The sequence below is a fragment of the Triticum urartu genome, chromosome 2A, assembly GCF_056163025.1.
Source record: "Triticum urartu cultivar PI428250 chromosome 2A, HENAU_Tu73, whole genome shotgun sequence".
Taxonomy (NCBI): Eukaryota; Viridiplantae; Streptophyta; class Magnoliopsida; order Poales; family Poaceae; genus Triticum; species Triticum urartu.
In genome coordinates, this window is record NC_141874.1 from 482,923,858 (window position 1) to 482,940,457 (window position 16,600).

The following is a 16,600-nucleotide window of genomic DNA, read 5'->3' on the forward strand; positions in this document are numbered from 1 at the left end:
AAGCCAATAATCTTGTTCAGATCAAAACTATTCATTTGGATATATAAGATCTTAACAGAATCCATCACCATTGATAGGCCATCCATGGAGAAACTCTTCATTGAGTATAGAACATAATATTAGTACAAAATGTGTGCTCCAAGATGATATATAAATTATGCGCAGAAATTTAAAATGCAGCTTATGGTTACAAGTGTAGATGATAATATAAAGTACCTAAAGAACTGTGGAGCCAAACACCATATTGAAATGTGCACAGAGATCATGTATTACACCCAAGGTCTCCAGTTTAGGCGCAGAGAGGACGGTTATTTGCAACGGTGAATAACTAGAATCAAGGATCAACCTTTGAAGTGAAGGGGCATCTTGGATGGTGAGCTGCCTTCCGTCAAAAGAAATTCCAATTCTTACAAGGTTAGGCGACTTTATTTGGAGACAACCGATTCTAACTGTGAAAACAAGCACCAAGCACTCCAGCGCAGGGCAACTGGAGTGGATGATGCTGTGCAATGAGGCCTCCGATATACAAACCCGCACAAGTGAAAGTTTCTTAAGAAATGGGAGTCAAAGGTTTAGTACCAGATTGTCTGGTAGGTAGCACTGCGCAAAAGTGGCGGTGTGGAGAGAGGACGAAAACCCCGAGATGGACATCGGTGCTGAGGGCACAAGTTCATGGCATTCGGTATGTGGTATGTGATTTCTAGGGGAATAGTAGAACTCAAGCAGCTGTAGTTCTGTGAATTCAGGGGATTCCAGCCAGGCGTCCACCGTGCAGGGCATGGTATGCTTGCTCAAGTAGCATGATGGGATGATGAGGCTTTGAACAGAGCCTTGGTGGGAGGAGATGATGGCTCTGGGGATTTCAAAATCATTGAAGAGAGATAGCTGACGACAGTCAAGATTAAGGGAACGGCGCGCCATAAAGGGCGCCACCGAATTGAGAGGACTTGGGTGCGGCAGCAATCCTTGGTGGGGAGAAGCGAGATGATCTCCCCAAGGATGGCGTCCGGGAGATCACTGATGCGGTCCACCCGAGATTCTAGCGGGAGCCTCACCTTCTTGGCGCTGGGGTCAGCCGACTCCATTTTCCTAGAGGGTGTTGTGTCATGCTCACGGATTTGAGTAGAGTAACGAATGACGAGCCTAGTTGTAGTGCGAGCGAAGAAGAAGGGGAGCTGGGGGTTTTCTGTAGGAGTGAGGAAGAAGGGGAGCTGGGGTTTTCTGTAGGAGTGAGGTCAGGAATTTGGGGGTACGAGTGGAGCGAGCTGACGTGAGGTGGGTGGGAGCGAGGAGGAAGAAGAGCACCCAGGTTTTTGAATTGATTTTACTATTTACTAGTGTGGATGGGCTGTTTTGTCTTGGGACCCGAGAAACAATTACTACTAGTATAGTGGAGACACCCTACAGCTACCCAGAAAAACAATTACTACTAGTACAGTGGAGACACTACCGCTTCTGGCTCCTCCTAGGTCATTGAAACGTCTCCCTCTACTGAATGTCGTTATACTTTTGTTCACCGACATGCGGGCCATGCAGCGCGCGGGCCCAAATGCCATCCACCAAATTAGAAGGCAGTATGCAGGCGGAGAGTCACCCCGGTCGTAGCGCGGCAGTAACGAGCCATCGTATCACAAAACCCCACCTCCCCGCAGTCTAAGTTTGACGGACGAAGCAACCATCATTTCACTCTTCGCTGAATCCCCTTCTCCCTCACCGTCTTCAAGAAAGGCAACACTTGCATCTGCCACTGTTCTTCTCTCCGAACGAAGGGAAGGTAAGCGGATCCGTGATGTTGGTATATTTTCGTTCAGAGGAAAAAAAGAACTTTTGCAAAGCAGTAACCGATCCTCACTCTCTTTTTTGTTTCATTGTCATTGCGATTGTGTTTTCCTTTCAGTGGACTCCTAGTATTCGTCAGTTTCATGATGGACCAAGGAGAACCAGGAAAAGATCTGCCAATATTGGAGCAGACACGGGAGGCTGATCCCCACGAGACAGAGAGCTCCAAGAAGATGGAGGCAACCACCGAGGCGACCCCAGATACCGAGATGGTCAACGCCCCGTTTGAGGTTACAGCCCCCGTGGCACTGCAGGAGCAGTTTTCCCCCTTCGAGGATGTGTCCCCCCCCCCCCGCTGAGCTGCCCAAGGTGATTTCCTTCTTTGCCGATCTCGATTGTGGTTTTTCATCTAAGTATGTGGTGATTTTTTTTAGAAAAGGAAGTATGTGGTGATTAATAATGCACAATTTTATTAGCTTCGATTCCATGGTATACGTAGTGGTTTAAATAACTTGTGTTTCTTATACTGAAAAGTAATTCAGAATTTGTTTCTGTTTCAATTAGAGCCCTGATGCAGACAAGGATTGTGTGGTTGTACATGTCACTCGCTATGAGGCGGACGACCTGAATATACGCACTGGGAAAACAGAGTTCTTAGGCTGTTGGATCCTAGAAGCCATTTGCGGTTATACCAATGAAGAGTTGTATTCCAGCCTCACTGTTGTCAGGCGTGTTGTCCAGGGTGTACTGAAGCACAAGAAGTTCAAAGCTACTCCTTCGTTTGTGAGGAATACTGTTCTTGTCAAGCTTACGCAGGAAGATGACGTGGCATGCCTCCACAAACAAGTTTATCAGTGGCAAGGCCACAAGGTTGTCTTCATGAAGGTTCACTGGATTGAGCTGCTGTGGGACGTCCTCGATGATGTTCATGGCAAGGTCCGTCTTGTGTCCAGCCCAAATTAGATCGAGGCATGAAATAGTTGCCCCAGCTAGTGTTTAATAGTAGTTTGGATTGTGTCTAATTATCCGAACCTTGCCTGTTATCGACCCCTCTGGGGCTAGTACTCTGTTTGAATTCGTCTATGGGAACTGCTGCTACTTTTGTGTGCCCGTGAATCATGTGAGAACCATCGTAATTGTTGCCGAAACAGATGTGTCCTCACTAGTTTTTTCATGAATATGGCATGGTAAGACATAAGTTGTCACGATTTGTCATACGAGCAGTGTGTGTTTTGACGAAATAGAGCACTCGTTCGAGAACCGTGCACCGACGTACACATAAGTACTTGTAAACACTGTTCGTGCTACCCCACTTGTAAGCAGTTGTGCAAAACACGGCACATTGGCTCAGCTCGCTTCAACACTAGGCTATCGACTAGCTAACAATCAACAATCTGATGTCTGACATATAAGAAACTATGTATCTTGTTACAGTGGTTCATGCAGTTAATTGAGGCCACAATGTAATAAATTCCAAACGTTCACACGCTAGTCCAGCGCTCATGTGGAACACTCACATTAAACTCGTCTTCATAAAAAACTTGAAAAGCATAAGTTAAGCAATTTTATACATCTCAATGATTCATAGAACATAACAAACATATACTAGTTCACAGCAAAAGACAAAGTTGTGAGAAGGTTTAAAAATCAGGAAAAAAAAAGCAAGGCTTCTCTCTGAGCAAAGGGCCTCCCGGCAGGCTTAAATTTCCTGGAGTTCACTCTGGTTTTTTCTTGTTGCCACCATTCAGGGTTAGGTTCTCTCATTCCAGAATAACCAATTATAATTGTGGTATCAGGTGGAATGCTGAACTGAACCATGCAGTGTACTAACCAGCTGAAATGCTTGTGCATTCCACTAAATTTAAGCACCGCTATTTGCAGAAATAAGCAGACCACAATGCCTCTTGTCCGCGCACCTATCCAAAAAACCGCCGTGCAGCCGTGCCAACTAGTCCTTGGTCCATGGATGAACTGGTAGAAAGTGCATTCCGGACTAGGATGCAGTTGTTTTCGCTCGTCCCTGCACTGCAATCAGGAAGTAAAACGTACGAATCAGCTTCTTTTAGATTGCGTTGGTCATTCTACCTTAGTTACTACCAATGTAGGGATACCTTGAAGACGGGAGGTTAGACGACTGCAGCGAGGGATATACATCTCATTTTGCGCAGTTGTACTAAAACTAAGGTGTGTGCTTTTGATTGCGCTGATAGAAACAATACGGAGACAGACATCCCGAAACGATATGGAGACAGACATCCCTGTTTGCGCAAATAAGATATACGGTTATTTAAACAGTGACAGATATTACTACTTTCCCCCATTTCCTCTTAGAACCAAGTACTAGATTCATGCTACAGCTTTCCCACTTTCTTCCCTGTTTGAACCAATGCTTTGAGTCGACTGTATGAAATAGCTTTACTTCTAATCTACTACTACTATAATGCGGCAGTTTTGAAATTGGATTTACCACTCCATCTTCGGTTCTCCCGCCCAAACAAGCATTGGCTCAAAATCCACCGTTCATTTCCCCTCTCATGCATATCACTGCCGTCCATCAAACAAAGGATGAAATGATCTGACGGCTAAGAGCTGCCGGATTCGCTCCTGCTCCTTGTGCACATGGCCAACTCTGCTCTCCAAGTAAACAAATAAAGAAGTCCCCGTTGAATCTGGATTGCACATATTGAAGTTGAGAAATGTCTAGAAACTGCTGCCACCTCCTCACATGCAAGTACGACAAGTTGGCAAATAGCTAGCACATTTTGGTTCCCCGTTGTCACCTGGGAAATAAACACTCTACTACTAATTATTATTTTTAGATTACTGTAAAAATGGATTTTTTAGATGCCGCTATACTGCAAAGTTTACACTGTTCACATAACATAACATTGCATGGCTGATGCTAGCTAAAGTTTTATTCTGCTTCATCGAGAAATGTAATATTTTTATTATTCGTAGAAAAAGTGTAATATTTTATTTCAGTCATACATAAGCTATACCTCAAGCTAATACAGGACATGAGTGTCTGTCAGACCTAAATGACTTATTTAGTTGCACAAAATAGTCCATAAACATGCATGTAAACCGTCAAACAACTCTGGAACTATACATCAGTGGAACCTAGGAAACAACATATAATAAAACTACAACTTTTATCTTGTAATCAAATTCTTACTTGGAACTCAGTTTGATTTGTGCAAGTGATTTGCTTCTTATTTCAGAATAGTCCTTAGATCATGCAAACAAACACACTATGATATCTACTCAAGATACGAGTACCCATTTCTCTCTCTAAAAAGAAGGTATATGAGTATCTATCATACAGAACATACGTGCAAAGCACATGCCTTAGTAGAAGTCTAGGTGGCTTTGGAACAACGGACGGAAGTAGAAAAGGATCCACACGAAGGGAGCTAGGGATGTAGAGCAAGGCGGGTTTCGAAGGAATATATACCTGAGGGTCGTCGGCATGTCGCAAAGACGGCGTCGGGAGGCCGCATCTTGGCCACAATACCGCAGGGAGGAAGAAGGGGTCGGAGGCCCTCCCGAGTCGGCGCTCTCTCGGAGAGAACGGCACGGCCGCTGATCGGGACGCGCGGGCAGCCGTTGGTCTCCTCCCTCGCCGCCGACGACAGCGTGAACGATGCACCTACACCCCTGCCCCGGTCGAGGTTGTCCGGCCGGATTTGTGACCAGCCGTGAGCTGAGAGAGAGTGTGGCCACCTATGTGTTGCTTAGATCTGGAGAGCATGAGAGTGTGAACGAGAGGAACCCTAGTAAAGCAAGCGCTAAGGCTCCTGCTTTTATATATAGTGGAGTGATTTTGTTGTACCAGCTTCAAAAAAATGCGCTCCTACGTGTACTCGCGAGTTGGTGTGAGAGAACTAGTGCGTGCGTGCACCGCTTCTCTTCGTGAGAGTACAATATACTATGCCTAAAGAACATTCGCCGCAAGAGTAATAGTACAAGTGTGTGACGTGTGAGCTAAAATAAAATGTGCGCGCTGTCTTTTGTTTTTTAGAAGTTCTGAGGGTAGGGTGTGAAGACCACATATGTGTGTGACGTCTACCTGCAGATAGACGGTGGGTGCGACGTGCGAGCCTGCGAGAGGACTCGGGAGAGTCGTGACTCGTGAGGGTGCGTGTGCATGAGAGAGAGGGGCACGTATCAATGCAATGCATGTGTCCGTAAATCATTATCCGACAAACGTTCGCCACAAGCCTTTTCCTAACGAACATCGTAAGGACCGTTAGATCGGCATCCGACAGTGTCAGTTTTGCCATGTCATTTAACAGAATAGCCACTCCTCCTACACACAAATCTTCCACGTGAGTGTTAGCAACTGCCGTATGCTCCCTCCGTTCCAAAATGCAGTGCATATAGCTTTATTGAAAATTCGAACCTCGCAAACTTTTACCGAGTTTTCGTGTACCAAATTGCACATGTAGAATACTATGTATATATCATTTCATTCATCTTCGAGAGGTAACTATAAAGTTGGGTGAGGAGTCTACAAAGAAAGACCATCGTATCACCCGCAACAATTTCAAGCATCCTTTAGTGTTGAGGAATATCATAGGAACTCTATATGATATGATTTTTATAGGATTTTTTCCTTTAGAGCCAATTGGTTCATATGAATAGATTCATATACTCCACATTTCAAAGGAAATAAACATGATATCATTTCCATAGCTTTAGAGCCACTTGGTTCATATGAATGGATTCCTATACTCCCTTAATTTGAAAGGAAAATAAACATTAGTATATATTCAATAGAAAAGTTCCTATGATATGAACCAAATTATATCTCTTTTCTAATCCCTCCTCATAGGAATTGAGAAACATGTCATCTCTATATTCAATAGAAAAGTTCCTATGATGTGAACCAAATGACATCTCTTTTCCAATCCCTACTCATAGGAATTGAGATGCTCCATGTCATCTCTTTCCCTACAACTTCCATGTATACATCTTCTATTCCTAAATAGATAGTACAACCCACTTGTAGCTTTTTTCCAAAACATGCAACTATGGCACAAGAACTATATAGTGTGCCAATAACTTTAAAAGATGGTCGCTGGATGAAGCTAACCCGACAGTGCAGAGATAGGCATATCCGAGCACTACTGGCCGTTGGATATCATCAACATTCCACCAGATCTGCCACATGTACAATTTAGAAGACTCCATGGTTGAACTTAAGCATAATGCACAAACCTCAAAACACAAGCACTTCTCCTTTGTTCTAGAATCTTATGTATCATAATTGATTATTATTTTTAAATGAATTGCCATTATTTGTTTTTTACTTTATGATTTACTCCCTCTGTTCCAAAATAGATGACCCAACTTTGCACTAACTTTGTACAAAGTTAGTGCAAAGTTGGGTCATCCATTTTGGAACGGAGGGAGTACAATGCACAACCCCATGAATCTTAACATTTTTATAAAACTTATTGATTTTGAATGAGATGAACTATAAGAACTAAGCGAACATCTACATCATGCATATATGACTCAAAGCTTTACATCCTATAGTGTGTATTTATTCATAATTTGGTTTCGAAATCTCATGCGTTCAATACATGTGTACCTTACTAGTTTTGAGTAGAGTAGCAAATTTCACGTGGCCTCGGGTATATCAAAATGCAGGGCCCATGCATCATTGCCTTTCGGTCGAACCTACGTCCACAATTTTTTGTACGTACTATATCTCCACTAGTCCCCGAACCCAAAATGCTGCCTCGTTCCCATAAAACCAAGCGGCCCACACATATTTAAGGCGTCGGCTCGAACCCGTTTACTACGACGTGTCCCTGCACGCCATAGTACTCCTACAAACCCTACCGCCGCACTCATCATTGGTTTTCTTCAAGAGGACGAGGGAGAAGCCGATTTGTAGTGGAGGCGCTTTCAAAAAAAAGGATCTGTAGTGGAGACCCCTACCCTAGGGTGCCCTAGGTAGCTGCCACACGCATCATTGTTTTCTCTTTTCTTTATGCTCTTGCGCCCTAGAGTGAAATGATGGTTGCTTCGTCCGTCCAGCTTAATGCGGGAAAGGTGGGGCTTTGTGATTTGACCCCTCGTCGCTCATTTTCTACTACTGCGGCGCTACGACCGGGGTGCCTCCAATTCCAACCGCTGCTCCGAACTGTAATTTGGTGCATCACACGTGGAACAAGACGGTGGATGAGCCACATGTCGGCCAAAGGGGTCCTGTTAAGTGTGTCGCCATTTCGTGTGCGGACTGACCCTGCTTGAGTTGCTACGCCAACACGACAGGAGCAGCCTACCACTTGGTGTTGCTCCTTGGTGAATCCCGACTATATTGATCTAAAAAGATACGTGCTGAACTACCCTCTCCGTCTCGGTTTTTTTATTTTTAGGCGTCTCGGTTTATAGGGCCTGCACGTAGTTCTAGGTCATCCATTTGACTAACTAAATATGAGTTACTATGTCACAAAAAGTATATCATTGGATTCTTAAGCGGATGTAGTTGTATTTAAAAGTCGAGGCCGGGCCTTTTCCTGCGCGGTAGGCGGTGGGGTAGTTCCGCCTAGTCGGTTCGACAGAGACGGGAGAAGACGAGGGAGTAGGCTGCTGCAAACGTAGGGCTGTGTGATTTGACAGCAAGTTACTGCTGGACAGGTGGGGCCCCGTGATTTGACTTGCCATTATCATTTTAACTGCAGCGCTACGACCGGCGTGAGTCTCCCAGATTCCTGACCACCTCCATACAGGTGCCTCTCCCAATGCTCCACCATGTAGTAGAGGCTGGCTCTTGTATGAGAGCCCACTTCTCCACTTTTTCCTTGCCTCTCTTTCCTCCACATATGCAAAAATGCCATGTAAAGCGCACTATTGTACTTACTTTTACTTGCTCCTACAGGTTCTTAAGCTTGCCACATAAGCGTAAAGTCTGATGTGGCAAGTTAATCAAGAAGAGAGAGACTAGTTTGGTAATCCAAGGAAGAAACGGTGCTAAGCGCGTGTACCTAGGTGAAAAGACAATTTTGAGTCTATAGCTAATTAAATGAAGCAAACTTAGCAACACCATTTCATTGGAAGAGGTCACTCCTTGGCAAATGCAATAAATACACGCGCTTAGCACCGTTTCTTCCTTGAGTACGAAGAAAGAGATAGAGAGGAGTAAAAAAATACACTTATAGCCAACATTGTTGTAGTATGAGTGACTAAGTGATGACTATGTATGACATGCCAACATCAGATAGCCTAACGCACCATGTTAAATCTCCAAGGGCGCGACCGCGTGAGCAACACGACGTTCGTGGTAGGCGCGGCCATGATACGGGCTGCTGGCAGCCCTTGGATCTGAGATCAAACAGTCGCATGCTAAGTTGCTGAAAATTTGTAGAATAACCCTCCAAGATAGGATATTCACCCATAGGTCTAGAATCACGCCATGCAACCGTTCGATCTCAGATCCAAGGGCTCTCGGAAGCCCGTATCATTGGAGAATGGAAAGCCACTACCCTGCCGTTCGCACGCTGGCAGTTCGCTCCTACTCGTCCCCGCACGTCCTTCAATACTACGGCGGTTCGCTCCTAGTCATCCCGTCCATTCACATTACGGCAGTTCCACTAATCCTAACCCTCCTCCCAAATCCATGGCGTCCCAAATCTCCACGATCGACGGTGAGTACAAGGTTAGAACCATCACCGGCGATGAGTTTGACGTCATCTACTCCCGTTCTTTCGCGATGGTGAAAGGATGCCTTTCTCGCTTCAGACGCATGTTCGAAAACTCAGATGATGAGTGGGTCACTGGGCTAGATGTTGAATACACCACAGTCCTGGGACCAGAGAAGGATCTAAAGGACGAAGAGAGGAAGAAGCCTGCCGTGATCTAGGTTTGCGTAGATAACGTTTGCTTGGTCTACCACATATGCCATGCCGACATTGAGTGCCAGGATTTTAAGAACTTCCTCAAGGACAAAACAGTGAAATTCGTTATTGTAGACTTTAAGAACGACAGGGATGTCCTGCGTCGGATAGGTCTCGTTGTAGGCAACCCCTTCGACCTCCAGAAGAATCGGCTGGTGTCCTCTCGTCAGCCTTCAATGCTGACCCTAGCAGGAGCCATGGTTCATCCTTCGTATGGTAAACTGGAGAAACCTCCATACACGTTTCATCGTCATGCATGGCAGCGGAATGTACTAGATATAGACCACATCCACAACGCTGCAATGGATGGCTACCTTTGCTTCAATATCTACAAGGGTTGGATAAAGAGCAACAGCCAAGTATGCGGTTCAAGCAAAGAAGCATCGGCCAAGAGGAAGAGGGACAAGGACGAAGTCGAGGACGTGGACGAGGACTCCGAGTAAGGTGGCAGTGTCATTGCTCATGGTGGTTCTAATGCAGTGTCTACCGGAATAGTTGCAAAGTTTAATTTCAGGTGTGCTTAATTTAATTTGAGGGGTGTGTTGTGTTGAGCCCCCAGCAGAACTATGTTATGTTTCTTCTCGTTACTTTAACTCTTCAGTACGTACATACTAGTATTTCTTACATTTCATCTTTTAGTTGGTATAGTACTACCACTCGTTTCTTCACATTATATACATACAATATATATCGCCAACATCATATAGCCAGCAGTTTAGTTGTCAAAGAATTTCAGGGTGCTTAGTTTTGTCAAAGAATTCCAGGATGCTTAGAGGGTGCTTGGATCCAAGGGACTTATTTTAGTCTGACTAAAAATAGTCTCTTTAAGAGGCTAAAGTTCCAAGCACCCCTGACTAAAGAGGGGCTAAAACTAGTCTTGAGACTACAATTTTTTAGTCAGGGGTACCCCTACTAAAATGTGGATTAGTCCTCTCACTACTCATTTAACTCCTCTCCTTTAACACAGGAGAGTTCTGGATTGGAGGGTTTGGAGGATAATAAATGCTCATTAACTTGATTTTAGCCTTTTTAGTATTTGGATCCAAGCATGGGTGAGGCTAGCATGTTTTAGTCCCACTACTTTTAGTCATGGGACTAAAACGTATCCAAGCACCCTCTTAGTTTTATTTGAGGGGTGGGTTGTGCTGGACACCATTATTGTGACTAGCCTTTTTAATAGTACTATATGCATAATTTGGCAACGAGTGCTCTATATATGTACCACCTTTTTTTAATTTCAAGTTTTGCTCCATGGCTCAATCCATCGATAGTACTAATGTACAAAAGTATAAAATTTTTAAAAGGCTAGAGTACTGTTCATCACATATATAGCCAGTTAAATTCTCAACCTTGAACGACGTGCATGCCATGTAGTAAACCGTTACGGAGGAAGTATAGTAAAAATGAGGTGATTTTACCGAGCGATCGGCGGGGGAGCATGGCCTGTCATGCGACCCCACGTGTCATGATGTACCAAGGCAATGCGCGTGTCCCTCTTGAGGCAGAAGCAATACTAGTACGTGGTTTGAGATGATGGCGAACCGAAGTGTGAAATAATGGTTGCTTCGTTTGTCTAGGAAAGTGCGGCATTGTGATTTGACGTCTCATTGCTCATTACTACTACTAGGCCGGTACGAGTGGGGTGCATCCCCCCTGCTGTTCTGCACTGTTATTTGGTGCTTGACACGTCGACCCGGTTGCTATATGTCCCACATCTCGGCGACAGGAAGTACAGAATTCATGAAAGGGAGCGTCGACGGAGGAGTATACTACATAATTCATGAAAGGGAGCTACTTAGTTTTGGAAAAATCTATTTTTACGGAGTACGTACCCACAAGGGTTTATAGGGCTCATCTAAAAAACATTCGTTTTTTCGTTTGATAAGTCTCAATTCTACTATACTAGTAGTAGTACGATTACATGTTGGATTTCGAGGTGGGTTAGATCACCTGACGCAAGCAGTGTCAAGAGGAAATTAACCAATGCATGTTCAAGTTCATGGAAATTTAGTGGTCATTCATGCATTCGTTCTAATTAATGCCTCGGTGAACATAACTTCTTGAGAAAAACGAGCGTACTAATTACTTGTGCAAAATACGAAATTAATTCGACCACTCACCGTCTACCTTGGTTGGAGAGATTTTGAAATTGAGCCATAAACTGGAAAGGAGGGAGTAGTAACTTTTGTCTTGATTACTATTTGTGGCCTTGTATAGATGCAAAATGTATTTTTTTATAGTGGCCTTGTATAAGTAAATGGAGGGAGTACTAACCAAAGTACGTAGTAGGGACGAGGAGTAAACGGAGGGAGCAGTAAAATTTTCTCCTCGTGCTGCGAGCCACCGCGCCCGTGGGCGGGGGAGACGGTGTACTAAGCAAGCTTCTCCTCGTTTTGTGAGTTGACGGGACACATCAAAAGTACTCCCGTGTATAGAGCCTTGCATCTAAGGTAGGCCCCACATGGTTTGCCTCTTTTTTTAATTTAACATAACGCGTCAAGTCGCAATTTGTTTGTTCACCCGTGGTAGACGATCCTCCCTCCACCAAGTGGACAACCAGTACACGTGCCAAATTACCACATGGGCTGCCTTTTTCGTACAGAAATGAGCTCCACCGTGTACCCGCGCGGGTGTGGTTGGGAAACAGACGGGGGTACATGCGCCGTGCGTGCACCTCTTCTCTTCGCGCATGTCCCCCACCTACGTGGGTGTGTGTGAGAGAGATACAAACCTAGACATAATGCGCCATCCATCCCCATGCCTCCGCCCAGTCCGACCACCAGTCACCACCACGCCCCACTCCTCCTCACCTTATCTCTCATCTTTCTCCCTCCATTTTTATATACAAGGGGCCACTATCAAAATTACAATTTGCAGATATACAAGGCCACTAACACTAAACAATGCAATATTAATGGTGTTTGCCTCGTAGTACTAGCAAAGGAGGACATTAATTATCCCTTGCATGCATGCGGGAGTTTGTAAAAAAATGCATCTTGATGTTCCGTGCAATGCACGGGCATCTTGCTAGTCCATGAAAACAACACATGGCAAAATTCCACGGCTTGGGGCGGCAACTGGCTCCGTCGGGCGAGGGGAGGGAGGTGGATCAGCGAGCTGCATAGCTCGTATCCGGCGGGCTACCCAGCCGGCTTGGATGCGGAATAAGTACTCTTCGTAAGCCATTGTAAGAGTGGACAAAATGGTGGAGGAGATAGGGGAGCGGCCCGGTCATGAACAGACGTGTGTCCAGAGTGGGTTTCTCGGCTTCCACACGGGCGGATTTCATGGAGGCGTTTGAATGCGGCACGGAGGCGTGTTCAGCCGGGCGTGCCGCGAGTGGCGCCCTCGACTCTGACCTAGGACACCGCACCGTTCTTCCACTGACATGTGGGCTCTTTGGGTGCATGGCATGCATGTCAGTGACCCAACGCAGGCAGCGCACGGCAGAGGAACCTTTGGTGGGCCAGGGCGGTGAGAAGCGGGCATTTCATAAACTGATGATTGTTTATTGAGTGTGATGTCATCTTTTTCATGTAGATAAGCCTACTATGTTGATAGCCCGTTCGATACGTTGTGATTCATAAAGACCGCTGCAAACATCAATGTTCTGCTTATCATATATAAGATTGATTAATACCCGTAACAATCCATGTCCTTAACAAAGGGTGCATGCACGTATAGGTTGAACGTGTGTCTTGCGTCGTGTGCTGTGTGCATGCATGCGTTCGAGTGTTGCGTGCGTGCAAGGGTACGTTTTAGTGTTGCATGCATGGGTGCGTACGTGCGTGTGTTCGTGAGTGCATGTGTACGTGTCAGTGTTGCATGCCAACATGCGTGCGTGTGTACGTGTCAGTGTTGCACGCCAACATGCGTGCGTGTGTACGTGTCAGTGTTGCACGCCTACATGCGTGCGTGTCTTGCGTGCGTGCATGTGTACGTGCGGGGTGAGGCTACACGTCAGTCGACTGACTTTTTCATCTCTAGTCATTAGATTTTCCAGCCATTGGATACGAAATCAAGGGCCTCCAGTTTATCATCAAACTCCACCCCCCTGAGCCGCCAGCCACCACCGACCGAACCGCCAGCCCCCGCCGCCCGCGGCCGGCCCGCCCTCCCCGAAACCACTCATTTATTACCATTTTTGTCCTTCATGGTAATGTGCGCTGCTGAATGTGGACCGTTTGACTGGTCAATTGATCGTGTTATCAACAAATTACGGAGTTGTATGGTGAGCCAGTGACCATATGATCACCCTAAAATGTACTCCTATTTTATTAACACAGTACAGACTCAAACTACCATTTCTTTCTTTAATATACGGGCTGACAGGTGGGCCCCATGGTTACGCGCCCTGATGGTGCAACACTAGTTGCGCCGCGTGGAACGTTTGACTGGTCAATTGATTGTGTCATCAACAAAACACGGAGTTGTACGGGTAAGCCAGTGACCGTATAATCATGATATGTATTTGTTTAACACGGTACAGACGCAAGGGCTCATATATACGCGCAAGCACTCACCGCTATAAGCGCACACACGCGAACCCTACCCCTATGAGCACCTTTGAGAGAGTGGGCCAGCATAAATGATCTTGAGATTTTACGAAGTCACCATAGGTGCCTCGTAGTCGAGTGGAACGTCTCCTCCCACTGAACGTACGTCGCCGGAAAATACTGAAATTAACACAAGATAAATGCGAGCACCGGGACTTTAACCTTGGTGGGCTCGAGAAACCACTGTCCTCTAACCATCCAACCACATGTTGGTTAGAACGACAAAATGTATGTGGTGACCGTGATGAGCTTATTCTGAAGTCTAGTGACCATATCATGCTTTCGCTTCAAATACAATGACCGTAAGTGTCGTCAACAAAATACGGAGCACGCATCAAATGCAAAGTCCGTCAGTGTCATCAACAAAATATGGAGACATATCGTGAGCTAGATACCATTGTACTATTGTATATGCTTATTTTCTTAGTGGCCGATTGCATGTGTGGTGTGGTGGGCACATCATTTCTTGTTGTGGTGGGTCAACATGAAGACGCATTGTACCGATCAGACCTCAAACAGTCTGATCTCTGTGCTCCGGTGTCATCCCTGGATCAGTAATGCTGACACCACACAGTACTCGAAGGATTTATAGCAGAGTAGCAATCACACACTTATTACATTGAGTGTCTCAAAAGAGAACTTATTACAATAAATATGGCTTAAGGCCATCTAATAACGATAACAGCGGAAGGCTTGGAAGATATGTGAGTCCATCAACTCCAACGGCATCACTAAGTATAGAACCACGACCTAAAAACTCCTTAATCATCGTCTGAAAAGTCTGCAACATTAACGTTGCAGCCCGAAAACGGGTCAGCACATGGAATATGCTGGCAATGTAACACATAGAGAGTAATGGAATGAAACAACTATACTATATGCATATTTGGCTGGTGGAAAGCTCTATGGTTTCAGTTTTGCGTAAAGCCAATTTTCCCTACTTCAAAGGAATAAATTTATTTACTATCATGGTGGTTGTTAAACATTGAGAATGGTTGACAGCATTCTCAATCCCAATTAAGCATCATCATTAAACATAACCCAACAAAATTAATTTAGGGTAACATGTTGAGATTCACATGATAATCCAAGTACTAGATACTCAAGATGTCCATAACCGGGGACACGGCTAACCATGATTAGTTTGTTACACTCTGCAGAGGTTTGCGCACTTTTCCCCATAAGACTCGATCGCCTCCGTTTGGTTTCTCGCACTACATGGTGTTTGAGAAGACGGGTGACCGAGACATAGTCTTTCAGAAGCGCTAGCACCTTACGATCGGGTAGACTGTACCACCTACATCCCCTACATATGCTAGTCTACCACTGTAAGAGTTCGCACGACTTAGTCAACTATGCTAGAGCCCATAATAGATTGTGGCTGCACACGGAAGTTTCTAGTATGAATAGTCTCATGATCCCTTTGAGCCTGGGTGGCGGTCCAAAAGAAAAACAGGCAAGTCCTGGAATACCCAGGTGCCTCAATCCACCCAGATGTGTGTTTAAGTTGCCACCTTAGATAAACCATTAATTAACAAAACTCACATCTGTCATGGATATCACTCACCCAATCCACCTTTACTAGCATAGCATGGCATAATAAGCAAACGTAGAAGTAACTCCCAAAGGTTTGATAATAAACAGGTAATAGGTACTACCACAACTACTTCCCATCCCACAATTTAATTAGATCCTAATCATGCAATGTGTGAGGATTAATCTAAAGCAAGAAAACTGGGTAGTAGAAAAGGTATGATCAAAGTGTTACTTGCCTTGCTGATGATCCGCGAAACCTAGAGATTCAAAGTAACAAGCGGCGCACTCAGGGTATTCTATCGCTGACAAACAAACAAGCATACAATAAGTACTCATCTAATGCACGGGTAAAACTCAAATAAGAGATCTAACCAGAAGGTTCATCTTAAGAACTCCGGTTGGCAAAAAGAATCAAATCGAACGAAGCAACGAAAGTCAAACGGCGAAAGAAAACAACTTCGTTCTAGTAATCTGGATCTAGGGAAAATTTTACAGTAGCAAAATCTTGTTTAAGTTGGTTAAACGGATAGAGTGTTTCGAGACGAAACTCTAGGCGCTTGAATCGCCTGATTCCGATAAACGAGCGAAAAGTTATAGTAAAACGAAAATCGGATCAGGAATCGCGATCAGAAATCGCGGATTTAATCCGAGAAAAAGAAAATCGACGAATGCTCGCTAGAACGAACGAACGGATGAATGCTCGCTAATTAAATTAACTGGAAAAACCGATCTATTTAAAAAAACCGAAACTAAAAAACCGACGGAAATCTATTTTTTTTAAAAAAAAACCGATGGCACGGAAGTCGAGGCGCGGCGAACCTC